At 26.9% G+C, this 17,294-nt stretch overlaps 1 pseudogene; it reads right to left on the bottom strand.

Moving 5' to 3' along the window:
• The window catches only part of LOC132937003 (trehalase-like), a 52,256-nt pseudogene extending 38,872 nt beyond the window's left edge, over nt 1-13,384 (bottom strand).
• Between the last annotated feature and the right edge of the window lie 3,910 nt (nt 13,385-17,294).

The raw sequence follows: 17,294 nt of genomic DNA on the forward strand, positions 1-17,294 counted from the left end.
ATAATTACATGTATACTATACAACTATACAAGACAATTAATGAAAATGTGTAATAAATAGATGGTTTATGCAAAATGTCAATATAGAAGTAAGAGTGACTTATTTTTAGTGAATCTTCTTTATATTATTACAATATGTTATTAGGTACCTACATATTTGCTCGTTGAAGAAATTGAAACGTTTACCTATTTAAAATCTGATATGAAATAAATATGCCGAAATGTATTTGCAAAAGATTTACTATCTCAAAGGAAACCTTTTTTGGTTACGCATTTATATAGATAGGTCAGTATTATATTTCACTTTTTGCTAAAATGGTATTAAGACATATTAATATATAGTCTAAATTGTAAACAACTGTGTAGAGGTATTACGGTTGAACGTTTATATTTATATCCCTCAACATTTATGTAATTCCTTCACTTGTAAATAAATCTAAAAATAAAAACAAAAGTAGATTGAAAGAAAACAAAAACACAAGTTTGTTGGTAAAGTATTGGTAAAGAATTAAAATGAAAATAACGGTATTTCGTTGGTTTCAATAATAAAATACCTTTAATAGTAAAAATCTCGAGAGCTGTGACCGCACCGAACTCATCGCTGTAAAATATGCAAATTATTCCGTATATTTTAAAGTTATACGCCTGGTGCCGAATTTATTCTAAAATTAAAAGTTAAATGTAAGTAAAACCGAGTAAAACTGGAAAATTGGTACGGTCTATTTTGTTTTGAATAAAAGAAATGAAATAGGCGTAATATTGTTACTATTTTGAACATATATTTAATTTAATTTTGGACACATTTTTTGAACCACTAAAAATAAAATATTTTATAGTACTTACCAATATTCCGTCTATTTTATTTCTTTTATTCAAAACACAATTATAGATCGTACCAATTGTATTAACTATGAGTGCTTTATTAATTTTTTCACATATTAGATCATTAATAATAATACTTGACAATTATTGTCCACACTTATTTTGTGTCTTTGCCCGCTTTCTTAATTTCATCATTGCAATATAGTATACTCATAGTATACTAATATAGTATACGTTAGTTATTAAAATATTTATTAGGTTCCTATATATTTATTGTGCTTAGGTTGTAGTTATATATCAAAAGGCCTTTTACAGAGTTTAATTGACATTTTATCTCTGTGTAATGTGTTAATTGGCAGTAGTTAGTCCTCATGTAATCCATTATTTAAGTTTTATTTTGTAAGATTATAAATTTTTGAGTTCAGAAAATTGTTTGCTAAAAGAGGTACAATACTTATTTATATCTGTTGAATTTATAACTGTATGCCAGTCTTGTGTACTAATAAGCATATTAAGATGATTATAATTTGTTTTATATTTTTGTCTTGCGATATTGATAATTAAGTTATAATTAATTTATAATTAAGAGAAAAGTATAGGACGCTTGACAGAAACTTATACGTATAGTATACGGTATACTATTGTAATCACTAGCTGATGACATTTTACAAATTACAACCGAAATTCAAATGTCGAAATTTCGTTGAAATATTGTTGACATATCAATATAAACGACCCGTCAAAATGCATTAAAAACTGTAAGTACATGAATATTATTTCACAAATAACTCCCACTTTAATTCTAGAAGTTACCCTTTATACCTCCGCTTTCTAATAAATAAAAAAATATTTAATATCTAATTTGTCTAGTTAATAATATGATTAAAAAAAAGAATTGCATAGGTCATTTTTTCCTAATTTTAATATTTCATGGTAAAATCTGTTCATATACAATTTTAACACTCTGTATATAAATTGCTATTGTTAATATGTTATTATTTATTAGTTATTTCTTATTTTTTAGCACCAATTCCAGATATTTTTATATTAACTTAAATGAAAATCAGTGTATGATACAAAAAATATTTATAATATAATGTTAAATTCTAATTAACAATCTAAGACTGACGTTTCACATAAAAATTCTAAACTATCCACTATTAACCATCAAAAAACATATTCAAAAAACGTTCAAATTACTCACAACTATACGGTAACGTTTCCATTTAAAACTTAATATATACAGACTATTAAAATCCTACTAAAATTATCTATTAAATTTTAAATTTGTTTGTTCATTATATTAATATGATATTTATATTATAGGTTCAACAAATAAGTTGCAGCAAAATATTGATATACCATTTTGTATTAAAAATACAAATTTAGAGTTTGATTGTAGTTTGGTTCAAGTTAATCAAATGCATTATACGTTTATATTATATATTATTATTGTTAAATTTGTTTTAACATTAATTAGGAACTAATCATCAATTATGAAGATTTATTTAAAATTTTGTTTAGGTTAGTCATCGCTGCAGATTGGTGTTGTTATGTTCCACTTTTCGGACGATGCGGTGAACCCGTACTTCTGCAAAAGCTCCAGGATTACACCATTGGTCCATCCGAATCCGGTCTGAATAGGGTACTCTCCATTACTTAAGCCTGCTTTTCCAGTTGCATTCACTAGATACTGTCAAAACATGTGGCGAATTAGTATACACGACAACCAACGTTAATATTATTTATTAAAATAAGTCTGCAGGTGTAGGGACAAAAAGTATTAAAAAAAAATTACAGTCTACAAATAACGTAAAACCCGCCTATCAGCTAAACCATCTAAACTATTTTCAGTTACCGTCCGGCAGACCAGTCGATATTCGTTTGCAAAAATTTTTTTAGCTACTTTAAGTATTTGTTTTAAATAGTTATGATAGTTATGATTGTTGTGAACGATAAATATACATTTATAATCAACTCAGACTTACTTTTTCAAACATTTTGTTCTCTCTTTTGAACGCAAGGTAATTGTTACAGATCCATTTGGAAGCAATTTTGGACGCCAAGATTTTTGCGTCTCTATGGCCGGTGTTGTCTAGCGCCATCACCGTTATATACTGTAAAGGAGCCCATGCATTGGGGAAATCCCATTGTTGTCCAGATTCCCTCAGCGTAGTAGGTATACCCCCCACATAATTCAGTATTTTTGCATTATTCAAATATTTGAGAATCTTTGTTACAAGGTAATTGGTATTGTTCTTTGCATAACATTCAGTCCATAATGGTGATAAATTTGTTGGGTAAAAAAAATTTCGTTTTACATTATTAATCAAGTCGAAATCTAGCCATGAGCCGACCTCTTCGTCCCATAATACTGCTGTCACCGCATCAATCCACTGCAATGATATCTTTTCATATATCGATGCCTTAACTGTGTTATTCATCTCTCGGTAGAAATCACTCAATATTTTTGCATTCCAATATACTATTGAATTTAACTCTACCGGGATGATTGACCTCGTTTTTGTATTTAAGAGGTTTCCTGAAATCATACAATGACATCAGTTATTGTATGCAACGTTTTTGACCACATCATATCCTAAGACATTACCTATTATCCGATAAAGTGAAACTTTATCTCACTCCCCTTGCCGATTTTATTATGATACACATGTAAAATATATTTAAATATTTAATACATCGCTCGTTTACCTCTTAGCTCAATTATTACATTTTTTTAATGTAAATTAGGTACAAAAAAAAAAAATTAAAATAATAAGTAACAAAACTAAATAATTTTCCAACCAATGTGGGGATTATGAAGATCATATATTATCTTGATCAGAAATGAAGTACCTAATTATATTGTATTCATTGAGACGTCTTATACTATCGTATACGTCAAACTCGGGATCAAGTTTTAATTATGCGTATGACAGATAAAAATAAATTAAAACCAATATGCTTCATATTATATTATATTATATTATATATATTATATATTATATTATATTGTGGACATGTTTCTAGAAATAATATAAAAATGTAACGTGTATCAATTGAGTATAATTGACGGATGATACATTTTAAGTACACATCGTTTATGACATAGACTGTATGTAGGATACAAGCTACCTAACGTACCTAACTATCTAACGAAAAGAGAAAAAAGTAGATTTTTTTACTCGTTAAGTTAAGTTAATCTAAGAAGATGTTAGTAAATTTGAGCTAAAAAATAACTAATATATTTTTAATAACCTAGTTAAGTTAAAAATGGTTGGTTAAAAACAATTAACTTAGTTAAAATTATATTTAATTAAAAATGTAATTATGATTTGGGCCCATATAATACGAGGCATATAGCCTATTAACATAGCCTATTATTCAGTTAACTCTCCCCCAATAATTTAAGAAAGGGTTAGCTAAAATAGTATAACTATTACTGATGCCTACAAATACCTAGTTCCTAATTCTACTATTGGCTAATGTCAATAAGTATATTTTTTAATTTTCCATTTTTTTTCCGATTATTATATCTATATAATTTTTTGATAATTTTTTCTGTGTGTGAATTTTAATTTTAATCATTCCAAGTAATGTGTGTGTGTGTGTGTGTGTGTGTGTGTAAAGTGTGTGTGTAATGGTTACAAGAACACTACCTAATTAATATTACGAATACGTAGTACATATTAGATACATATTATTATATACGAAATCGAATTACATATTATATAATATATTATTACATATTGTATCAAAATTATATTATTTGACTAAATTGTAATTATTATTATATTACATATTTACATCACTATGTCTTTGGAAATATATATAATAAATACAAAAACTAGTAAGTTATTTACCTTCATTCGTTCCGTTGAGGATGTACCAACGGCTCGAAAAGTCCCAACCTGATTCCGCTGCAGCCTTGAGCTCAGAGAAAAAGTTTTCTTTTTCACTTTCCGTTGTAAGGTTTTGTGCTTTAGTGATGTCTTCTCTGTTATAATACAAAACATGAAAACCCAAATTAAACATTTGCTAACCCAGAGTAAACATGTATGATTCGTAGGCAAATAGGTAATTACCAAGGCTGGGCATTAACGAGTTAAAAGTTAAAATTAAGTTAGTTATCTCGTTACTTTTTTTTTCAAATTAATTTTTAACTTAATAATTTACTTTTTTCAAGATTAACGTGTTAACTTCAAGTTAATTTTATTTCAAAAGTATCTAAATTAAGATAATTTTCGTCCGAAGATTAATGCAAATTTTTGAATGGGTTTTTACTTTGATGTATCATTTTAAATTTCCCCAGTAATTTTCTTGAGTGTAAAGAAAAACTATCTAATAAACCATATTATGTGTATGATATTTTATTTTTGCAAATTAGCAAATTTCATTTTTACACTAAGTTAAGTTACTTTTTTTTCAGAGTTAACTCTTAACTTAACGAGTTAGCAAAAAAATACGAGTGAATTTTAACTTAACTTAACGAGTTAAAAAAAATCGTTAACTTGCCCAGCCTCGTAATTACTTAATATAATGAAGCACAGTGCCATATAAAAATTAAATACATTTGAAATTATAACAAAACGTGAATTATTTATTCCACCTATTCTAGTGTTCAATCAGACATAATCAGTAACATCAATTAATAATTATAAGCCCATAAATTAAATTTGAGACAACTTCTATGAAATACAAAACTGAATTTACCTGTATGATTCGGGTCGTGGTCCTATGGACTCATCCTTGTAAACTGCAAGCGTGTAATGTTTTCCATTTTTATGAATCGTCACGTTGTGCTGTGTTAGCCAGTATTTGAATTCCACTTCCAATTTATTGATGTTATCAATTACAAATTGCATATCATTTGTAGAATCTAAATAACTCTTTACCATCGGGATGAGCATGGGTGGTTGTGACCGCTTACTATAATAAATTCTTCCTCCGTTTGGAATGTGTCCAAAAGTTTTTACCATTGAGATATAATTACTAATCATTCCTTTCGCTGTAATATGCATTTCACATATCAATAACCCTCTAATAATCCAGAAGGAATCCCAATAGTAAACTTCACGGAATCTACCACCCGGTATTATAATGGGATTTGGTACATAAATTATTGAATATTTCTCTGGATGTAAACTTACGTCATCTTTGATCTTTCTACCAAGATTTAGCCATATTGCATTTATTTCGATTGTCCAATTTTTTAATTTTTCATCTTTAATACTGTTAAAAGCTTTTGGTTCACGGATCCAATCAGTGGGAATCCATTTTTCGAATTCAGAATCTTCTTTTTCAAAATATTCTTTGACGAACTCCGTCAGAAGATCTTTGGTCGGTTTATATTTCCAGTTTTCCATCTTCGTGTCGAAGGCCTGTTTGGTCACATTAGGAAGTAATTTCAATTTCATGTCGACGAATGTTTTAGAATCATTAAATACTTCAAACATTTGAATATTATGCAGTAATGTTCCGTTACAGTAAATTTGACTGAAACAAAAATAATAAAAATATTAATATTAATATAACTCATGAAATTAAACTCAACTGTTTTTAATTAATCTACTATAAATTTTATCTTAATAATATTCACTGTAACTAAATTTAAATGTCCTTTTCCAAACTATTATCTATTTTTTTTTTTTTACATATTGTATTATTTTTAAAGATAATCCTTCTTGAAGTTTAAGTTCAAAGGTACCAAACATAAACTATAAATTATAAAACTTACAAGTACAAGTTTCATTAAAGGTTTTGTCAGACATTTAATTTGTTAATTTAGTAGATGTGAAAATATATACAAAATCCTTGTATAAAAATAAGGAGAATTATTAAGATATCAAATTAACTGAAACCATGACTTTTTCTCAATATATTTTGGTGGGATTAAAGCTCATCTGTTAGAAGTCCAGCATAAGCTTAGTACAACCAAATGTTTTAGTTCAATTATATGATAGCTATGATTTTAATAAACATCGGTATACCAAAAACTTTTAAAAATAAAAGTGTTCTTAGTTTTAAAAAAAAATATCTGGAAAATCTAGCTCAATATAGTATTAATGTATTTATGGGTGTGGCTGTGAAGGCTGTAGACCGACCGAAACGACTGAGAACATGTTTAAAAAGTGTTTTATTTATGTACCTATACTATTACGTTATTTTTTAAAATTATTTTGATGTAAAATAATATGGCGTGGTACGGGAGCGAGTCCTTCTGTGGCTCGTCGGCTCAATCTGCGAATCTGCCTCAGCTCGGCGATCTCCTCTCTACGTGCGCATACGCTCACCTATATCCTCTGTATATAATTAATAATGATTAATCTTATTTTTATATAAATAATTAAAGAGTAGAAGTAAATAAAATATAAATACTGATGGTACTGCTCGTAATAATTATTATTTCAAAAATAAATTCAATAATTAGTGATGGAAATAATTTTATGATTTTCAATCATTCTGTATATTGAAGGAACACGCTGTATACATTCGAAGATATGTTACGTTAAAAGGTTATTAATGTTATTAAATTAATTATATCCAGACGTAACAACAATAATAGAGTATAATATATGGTATGTTATTGTTATTGACGTTCGAAGACATCGTCATTTAGGGTAAAAAATAAATACATAAATTAAAATTGAACAAAAAAGAAAAACCAATATTATATCATTAGATTCTTGAGACAGTACCTGATCACCTATAATATATTTTAAAATGTTATCTCATCGCCGATCAAAATTATGAACCGTCAAAGTGAACACTATATATATATGTGGACGAGTAGTCGACACTGGTGACCAGGGCAATGTTATAGATGTCGACTACCCGTCGACCGTGGCGTTTCAATTTTCAAATTTATAACCAAAAGAAAATGTTTGATGTTTCACATCTGCCAGGTGTCCCATGACGGCTTAGTTTTTTTTTATTATTACTCGTAACATCTTTATCTGAAAAAATTCCCTAAAAGCATGCCTGATAAATAATTATAATATACCTAATATTGTAAACCACTGTGTGACGGGGAGTATAAGACCATTCCAGACAATATACCTAATATATCAGCCCCTTTAGCAAGTGTTTCTAAATTAAAACATATTTTATTTATCTTAAACGTTCAAGTTACTCTGTATTCTTTTGTTTGGGTGCATTATTATTCAAAAAATCAGTGACAAGACTAAATGCGCTACCTATGGTGAAACACTAAATTAAAGATAATAATATGATATTATAGTACCTATATAGAGTACAAGAGTGTATCTAATATTATGGATCACTGTAATAGTATATGCCATATAATATGTTTATATTATAGATATATAGGTACCTACTATCTATAATCGCGCATGCTTACAACAGAAAAAGTAAAATATAAAATCGTAGTTATATATGCCATTCACCACAATAATGATAATAACAAGTCATAAAATACTTATATTGTACAAGTTAATTATTATTCTATAATGTGCGAACGGGATGAAATTCTACAATACACTCCGTGAGTCCGAGGAATAGCCCATTTATATAACATTGGATGTAATTTTTTTTTTATAATATAATTACTCATTATTTATGAATTTCAATCATTGAGCTTAAATTATAAATGATAATACACCTTTTAAATTTCAAAGTTTGTTTTAAATATCAAAAAGTTATATAGAGGTACGAGCAGAATTTATTCGTTTGAAACCCATATTCTGTTATGAGAATCTGAAGTTTAAAGTATAAAGAAATTCGTCGATATTACAAAAAAAAAAATGTAATTATTTTATTTTTTAGACATTAAATTTAAAATGTTGACAAAACTGGATTTTTATATGAATAATTACTTATTATTTATTGTAATTCAAAAATAATAATCGTGAGGACTTGAAGCTTTTACGTATAGGTAAGTATATCATTGCATTTGACTTTAGGTACACAATGAATTTTAAAAATCATCGGATTCATTTTAAGCTATCTGTTACCTATTTATTTATTACTACTAATTTAATACCATTTTAGTAAACCATGCTAAAATTCAAAATAATTATTCATATTTCAGATTGTTTTTTAATAATCATTATAATATTATTTTCCATATAATTAAAATCGAATGAATTATTTATTTTATCATTAATATTTGTTAATTTCATAATTAATAGGTATTAAAGTATTTTAGAATTAAAATAATACACATTTTTATTAATTTACTTGTATTTTTAAATATAATTATTATAAAATTGTTTTTTTACAATAGACTGCCATGCGCTGTAGTTCGCGGTCGCGACCATGTATCAGTTATCGAAAACCCATTAAAATTAAAAATATGGCCGTATACCAAATAACGCATTAAAAAAAAAAATTTGCGAGAAAAAAAATGTGAGTCTTTGACCTGGCCAGTTTTAATTCTGTAAAAATCTTAAGGTTGACTGATATCCACTTCTAGAACTTAATTGAGGCGTGTTTTGAAATGTAAGTTTCTGTCTTAAATATAGTTAAGTAAAATTGTGTATAAATTGCACATATTATTGTTTATTACGATATTTTTTGACCGACTTTATAGGAACATCTTAAATAAAATACAATATCATAGAAAACACATAACGATGTATGACTGTAATATAATTTTAATTATTGTTGTACTATAAATATATTCCACATGAATATCAATTAGATATTTACGTTTAATTTTTTTTGTAAGGATTAATGCCGGGTTGCATGAACAATGACTAAACAACATTTATTGAATCAATAGTGGGATTATTGTTACTTAAACATGATTTAGTGGCCCGTGGTTGATTGGTTAAATTTTAAAGACGATTAAATTAATCAATATTTCATTCAACCCAGCATAAGAGTTTTTACAGTATAATATAAAATGTCCCTACCTATATTAAAACATAAGGAAGTAGCGAAAATTTTAAAACACATTGTATTAAAAACCTTAGCTAATTGTATAATGAAACTTTTGTCAATGTTGATATATTATTTTATGTTTATGTACTTTCCGCGATGTCCTATCACTATTCTACATTTAAGTACCTATATGATTATTATTATTAGTTTTTTTCTAGATTACCTATCAAAAAATATTTTTTTAATTTCACAAGCCTAGAAATCAAAATTATTCTTAAAAAATGTATTCAAAAAACAAATATTATAATTTTTCAATTATATAATTTATATTATATTAAGTTGTAACTATAGGTAACCTAGCTCTATCACATTAACCTCCAATTGTTTATAGATACCTATTCCATATATAATAAAATGCTAATATTCCAAATTGTCTGCTCCAACAGCCTTAAGAGTAAAATATGATTTCTATTTTTATTTGTTATTATTACACTTTTATTCAGGTGTTGATAAAATAAATCAAAATAATTTTTTTTTCAGAATTTGGAAATAAATTATTTTTGAATACAAATTATATAAGCTATTATAATTTATTACTAATAGCTTATAAATAATAAATATTTAAAATTTTTACATTTAAACTTTTATCTTTTATTATCATAGAATATCGTTTAAGACAGGTTTTATTTCAAAAAAAAAAGGTGGATAAGTGGATGTCGCTCTGCTGTACAGTAGGTTACAAGTGGGTCACTGTAATGGATGGTGTTAAATTTGAATTCAATGATATAATATCATTGTATAAGAAAAACGATTCTGAGCGAAAACGGTCAGTCAGCCTATGATTTTACCAAGTATATTTGATGATATTATTGTGAATAAAGTAATTTATATATAACCAATTTACGTGGAGCCTTGTTTTAAATTTTCAATCCTTAGCCATAAAAGTTAAAAATTTATAAATTTTTAACCACAAAATAATTAATAAATTATAAATTTGATAAATGTTGTCAAAATTTGAACTTTAAATGCTTATTAAAAAAAATTGTGCCTATGTATTTTTAATATTTTTCAACTGCTACTAGAACGATATATCAGGAGCCTTATATTAAATTTTCACGCTTTTTTACCCAACAAATAAAAATTTATTGATATTTATAAAAAAAAAAAACTAAAAAAATTGAAAACTGACAACGTCCGTAAACAGCTCAAAAAGAGTCAAAATATTTTCAACATTTTATGGTGTATAGAAAATGCTAATATAAACATTCAGTGAAATTTTCAAGTATCTACAGTCATTCGTTTTTTAATTACAATAAAATAAGAAAATTGTTACATGAGAAATCGAGTAAATATCAAATGTTGTAAAAATATAAATTTCAGACGCTCATAAAAATTTAATTTAAGTTTCTTCTAGACATTTTTTTTTTTGATAAAGGTAGACAAACTTATGAGTAATCTTATATTACATTTTCAAATCTTAGATTTAAAAAGAAAAATTTTTATGAATTCTCATCAAAATAATTTGCTATTTTTCGTAATTTTTCCGTATTTTGTCAAAATTTGAACTTTAAATGCTTATAATTAAAAACTGTGACTAAGGATTTTTAATTTTTTTCATCTGCCTTTGAAACAATAACCTAGGAGCCTTCTATTAAATTTTCAAGCTTTTTTACTCAACAGATAAAATTTTATTGATATTTATAGAAAAAAAAACTAAAAAAATTGAAAACTGACAATGGCTGTAAACAGCTCAAAAAGAGTCAAAATGTTTTCAAAATTTTATGATGTATAGAAAATGCTAATATAAACATTCAGTCAAAATTTTATGTCCCTACGGTTATTTGTTTTAGAGTTACACCAAAAACCAAAATCGATTTTCTCGAAAACAGATTTTGCGTAAAAATTCCCGTTTTTCCTTAATTTTTCTTTTGTTTTTCACGTCGCTTGTGAAAACTACTGGGAAATTTTTACTTTTGACCCCCCAAAGTACCAACTAGATTCACTTTCCTATCAGAAAAGTTACTATTGAAGAAAATCCAAGCACTTTTACTGTCCTAAAAGGTGATGACAGAAACAAAAATAAAAAAAAAATAAAAAAAAAAACACACATCATTGTAGAATCAATACATTCATCGCTTCGCTCAGAATCTAAAATTAGAAATTTTATAAAATACATTTTAGATTCTGAGCGAAGCGATGAATGTATTGATTCTACAATGATGTGTGTTTTTTTTTTTATTTTTTTTTTTATTTTTTTTTTTTTTTTTTTTATTTTTTTTATTTTTGTGTCTGTCATCACCTTTTAGGACAGTAAAAGTGCTTGGATTTTCTTCAATAGTAACTTTTCTGATAGGAAAAAGAATCTAGTTGGTACTTTGGGGGGTCAAAAGTAAAAATTTCTCAGTAGTTTTCACAAGCGACGTGAAAAACAAAAGAAAAATTAAGGAAAAACGGGAATTTTTACGCAAAATCTGTTTTCGAGAAAATCGATTTTGGTTTTTGGTGTAACTCTAAAACAAATGACCGTAGGGACATGAAATTTTGACTGAATGTTTATATTAGCATTTTCTATACACCATAAAATGTTGAAAATATTTTGACTCTTTTTGAGCTGTTTAGGACATTGTCAGTTTTCAATTTTTTTAGTTTTTTTTTCTATAAATATCAATAAATTTTTTTTGTTGGGTAAAAAAGCGTGAAAACTTAATATAAGGCTCCTGATATATCGTTCTAATAGCAGTTGAAAAATATTAAAAATACATAGGCACAATTTTTTTTTTATAAGCATTTAAAGTTCAAATTTTGATAACATTTATCAAATTTATAATTTATTAATTATTTTGTAGTTAAAAATTTAAAAATTTTGGTTAAAAATTTAAAAATTTTGGTTAAAAATTTACAAATTTTTAACTTTTATGGCTAAGGATTGAAAATTTAAAACAAGGCTCCACGTAAATTGGTTATATATAAATTACTTTATTCACAATAATATCATCAAATATACTTGGTAAAATCATAGGCTGACTGACCGTTTTCGCTCAGAATCGTTTTTCTTATACAATGATATTATATCATTGAATTCAAATTTAACACCATCCATTACAGTGACCCACTTGTAACCTACCGTACAGCAGAGCGACATCCACTTATCCACCTTTTTTTTTTTGGTTTTATAATGATTTAACAAGTATACATTTATTTAATTTTATATATCAAATTAATTTGTCTTAAGTAAACTGTAATTATCTATATCATTAATTAGATAATTCAAGTATTATTTAAATTAACAATATTATTAATATGTCCTAATGAACAAACTCAGTAAGTACCATGTCCATGGCGAAAAAATTATAATTTCCATTTCTAACAAGTGCCATTTAAATTGTAAAAAAAAATAAAAAAATTACGTTGAAAAAAATAGAATATTAAATTATATGTACTTATACCACAAAAAAAAAAATGATAAAAACACAAAACTATTTTGGTCTCTTACCATCGATAAGTGAATTTGTACCAAAAGAACGCAATTAACGGAATTAAAAGACAACACAAATATAATTTAAGACCAATTTTACCTGTCACAAGCGGTAGATATTGGAATATATTCTGAACAACTCCAAGTTCCAAAATTGTAAAATACGAGGAAAATTATAAAAAGTTTTACGTTCATCATCTTGAGTGAGTTTGTAGTTATTTTCCGTTCGTTAAGGATGCTTACGAAGAACCATGAAACTGACAGCTATCCACAGCGTCGTGCGACGCTTTATAATATTATGATAAATCGATAGGTACCCCACTATTAGCGTAACTTGTGGAATTTGGTGGGACAATTTTATTTTTTGTCATTCTAACCAAAGATTAGATTTACTATAGGTACCTGTAGTTTAACGTCATATCTTAGCTAAATTTTTAATATTATATTATACCTACATATTTGATAATAGGTGACTGTATAAAAAAACAATAATGTAATTTTATGTGGTATCTCCGTTAAAAACATTTTACCTACGACCTTAAGTATTTATGTATAGAGTTATTGACCGAACGTGCTTATTCACATTTTTTGTATGATTGTAAATTTATTTAAATTTATATTTCAGGAATTTTTTCTTATTTAAAAATCGTAAGTATTTGAAAAAAAATTACACTATACCATTTATAAAAAGTTTCTTATGGTGAAGAAAAGCTCCTTTTTTTACAAACAAAAACCACAATTTTACTCTAAATAATTGTGAAGCAGATAATTAAAAAAAATACATATGAATTTAATTTAAAATATATAAGTAGACACTAGATGGACAGTAATAGGTACCTATACTATTATTAATTATAATTAGCTATAATTATAATTATAATCAAATGTTCATACGTATTAACTATTAAGTATATACATAAAATACGAGAGACTTTAACGTAGGTACCTAATCAGCCCCTTTATTTCGATCACTGTCCTCATGGGGAGTCAAAATCGTAGGTTAGCCCACTTAAACTCAAAATTATTCAAAGGAGCCACCCTTCGCATTATGAAATGTAATATCTGTATAACGTAAAATATTTTTAAAAAAATATGTGGATGATAAAATATAACAAAACTTTTTAGGTTTCTAAACATAAGTTTAGAACAACTTATATCCCCGTGACCCCGTCCATCCGCTATTTACCAGTAGGTACATAGTTACAATTGTTGATTTTAAGATATTATTTTATTTTATAAGTATTTAATATAATGTGTAGATTCATACTAGCCAATTTACATTATCGTAAAAATATTATTAAGAAACGTGATATTTTATTTTAAGGTTTTAAATTTTATAAAAATATGTATAATAAAATATTTTAAATAAATATAATGTGCTTTAAATGTGTTTTTTTAACAATAGAGCAAATGTACCTAATATTATTTATAAATTATAATTGAGAGATTTTAGTAGATATTTAAATATGCATGTCGACTTCCTTTGGGTGCTATATTGCACTGATTTCATATCTATGGACCTTCATAATAATTAAACAATTAAAATATTTACAAGCATATTTTTACTTAATCGATTGTTGTATCTATCGTAATATATACATATATTAACTGACAAATGGTTTTTAATTTGTGACAAACAAATTATTCTATTAAAATTCTTAATCAACTTTATCTAGTGTTCAAAATATCATACCTAGCAAAATCGCGGACAACAGTTAGGCGAGCGAGAGTGAAATATTCGAAATACTCGGATACTTATCAAAAAGTCCTAATACAATATGTATTCTGTCATTAAATGAAATACATTTTATAATTAAAAACATACTCATAAAATATAACACTTCCCTTCCAAGTAGTATCTCCGTAGAAAGTTTTTAATGTTTAAAGCCAAATGTTCACAAAATACCTTGTTTGTATTATATGAGCGATTTAGCGATGGGATTTCAACGTAACGCTCGGTGAAGGAGACACGTATATATAATATATATTATGTATACCATACTCCCAATATCGGAAAATATTTTTATTCGTAATTTTATTATAAAAATGTAATGTAAATACTATATTACTTATATATTTTATATATAATTACGCAGCCATTAGGGTCCGTAAAAAATGTGTCTGAGGTCCGGATACGGACAGTGGTCTATATTGTAGAATATAACTATAGAAACGTATTATTTTAATATTCAATTTATTCACAATGATCATAATTCATTGGACACATTTATTTTTGTCTAAAATCGTACCATTCCCTTTTCGGCCACTACAAAAAATGTAATATTTACTTTATACGATACATACATAGAAAATTATTAAAAATATAAGTCGTACTTATAACGGGTAGTTCCCGTCACAATCATACTCGATGACCATCGATTAAATAATTAATGACATCATTATGCCAGTGGCGGTTCATGCTAAGGTGTGATGGTGCCACCGCACTCCCTGAGTACATTCTTAAAACAAAATTATATTCGTAATTATACTTCTTATAGTAACTTAAGTCTCGATGATCTATATTTCTTTCGAAATAATTTATATGATTCATAATTGTGTTTGAAAGTTTAATATTTGAAGAAAATATCTTCTTAGTCCGGTAATTATTCCAATGCGATAAGAATAATCTAAAAACTAAACGAAGCCTGAGCGTCTAACTGTATACTGTATGGTCTATGCGGTACGTGGTGCACACTATAATATAATGTGTGTTATACGGGTTATATTATTATGATTATATTGATATGAGCCGCGGCGGGACTATTATTATTATAGTGCGATAATATTCTCATCGTACATTTTCGGCGGCGAACTGCGATTTTGTATTAACAGCGCAACAAGTTTGATATTTACGTCTAATAATAGCTAAAGAAATTCAGACCGACAGCCGTGACTGGAAGTATATTATTTTGTTATCCATATCGGTGATATTGGTGATATTATTTACATCATATTATTTTAATTATTATTATTTGTAGATAAATATATCATTTTATGAGTAATATAATAATTATATAAGCATTATTGTTGGTCAGTGCCTCAGTGGCGTCTAAGTCAAATTCATAGATTTAGTATTCATCGAAGATCAGTGGGGGTGGGGGGCTACTGTCACTTCAAAAAAAAATTTATCGCACTCCCATATCAAACTACCACGAGCCGCCACTGCATACTATTAATATCATTAATACATTTACAATTTATATACTTAAATTTGTATGGTTATTTATACTTATGAGGATTCCGGTAGTATAGGTGAGGATATCCCGAGTACATCCGCGGTCTAATCGACAAATTATATTGAATAGTATTAGTGCGTCCTCGGTCCACAGCTATTATGCTGGGTAACTATTTTAGATAAAATAATCGACTAAAAACTTTTGAAACACCGGTCTAACGATCCAATATGATAGTTAAAATGTACAACTATAATACGTTATATGTAATTTTTACAGCTATGAATGTGGCAACAGCGGGAAAACTGTCATTGAAAGCACATAGTTTGATCATTGATAATATTTTATAAAATTATAATATCACAAAAATTAAGAAATCAAAAAACTAATTTATCTCTTATGAAGAGCAGTATATAGGTGTACAATTTTTAAAGAAATTTCCAATTCATATAATATTATTGTAGTATTCTACCGATTAGGTATGGCTCACAAATACATACACACCTACGGCATAAGTCATAACATAATAAAAATCGTAGGTAGGTACCTAGTCTGTAGTATATACTATATACCTACCTAATCATAATTTTTGGTGATAATATATTAATATACCTACTATATTCACAATGAAAATACAATTATATTGTCACGCAATTTTAATGTGTTACTTTAATAACCTTATAAAAAATAATGCGGCCAAATATTGCTCAACTCTCTAGCTTATATTGTTAAGATGCTATCATATAGGTACACATACCGATAATATACTGGCATACATTTACTTATAATATGATTCATGGACACTTCCCCGTCTGCCATTTCCCCGTCAGACATTTCCCCGTAGCCACTTCCCCGTAAGACATTTCCCCGTCCAATACGTTTCCCCGTACGAAATTTCCCCGTCTAAATATAATCTATGGATCACGTAAATAGGTATAAGGTATATCATATAATGAATTTAAAAAAATTGACCTGATACCA

This window comes from Metopolophium dirhodum, chromosome 1 (genome assembly GCF_019925205.1).
Source record: "Metopolophium dirhodum isolate CAU chromosome 1, ASM1992520v1, whole genome shotgun sequence".
Lineage (NCBI taxonomy): Eukaryota > Metazoa > Arthropoda > Insecta > Hemiptera > Aphididae > Metopolophium > Metopolophium dirhodum.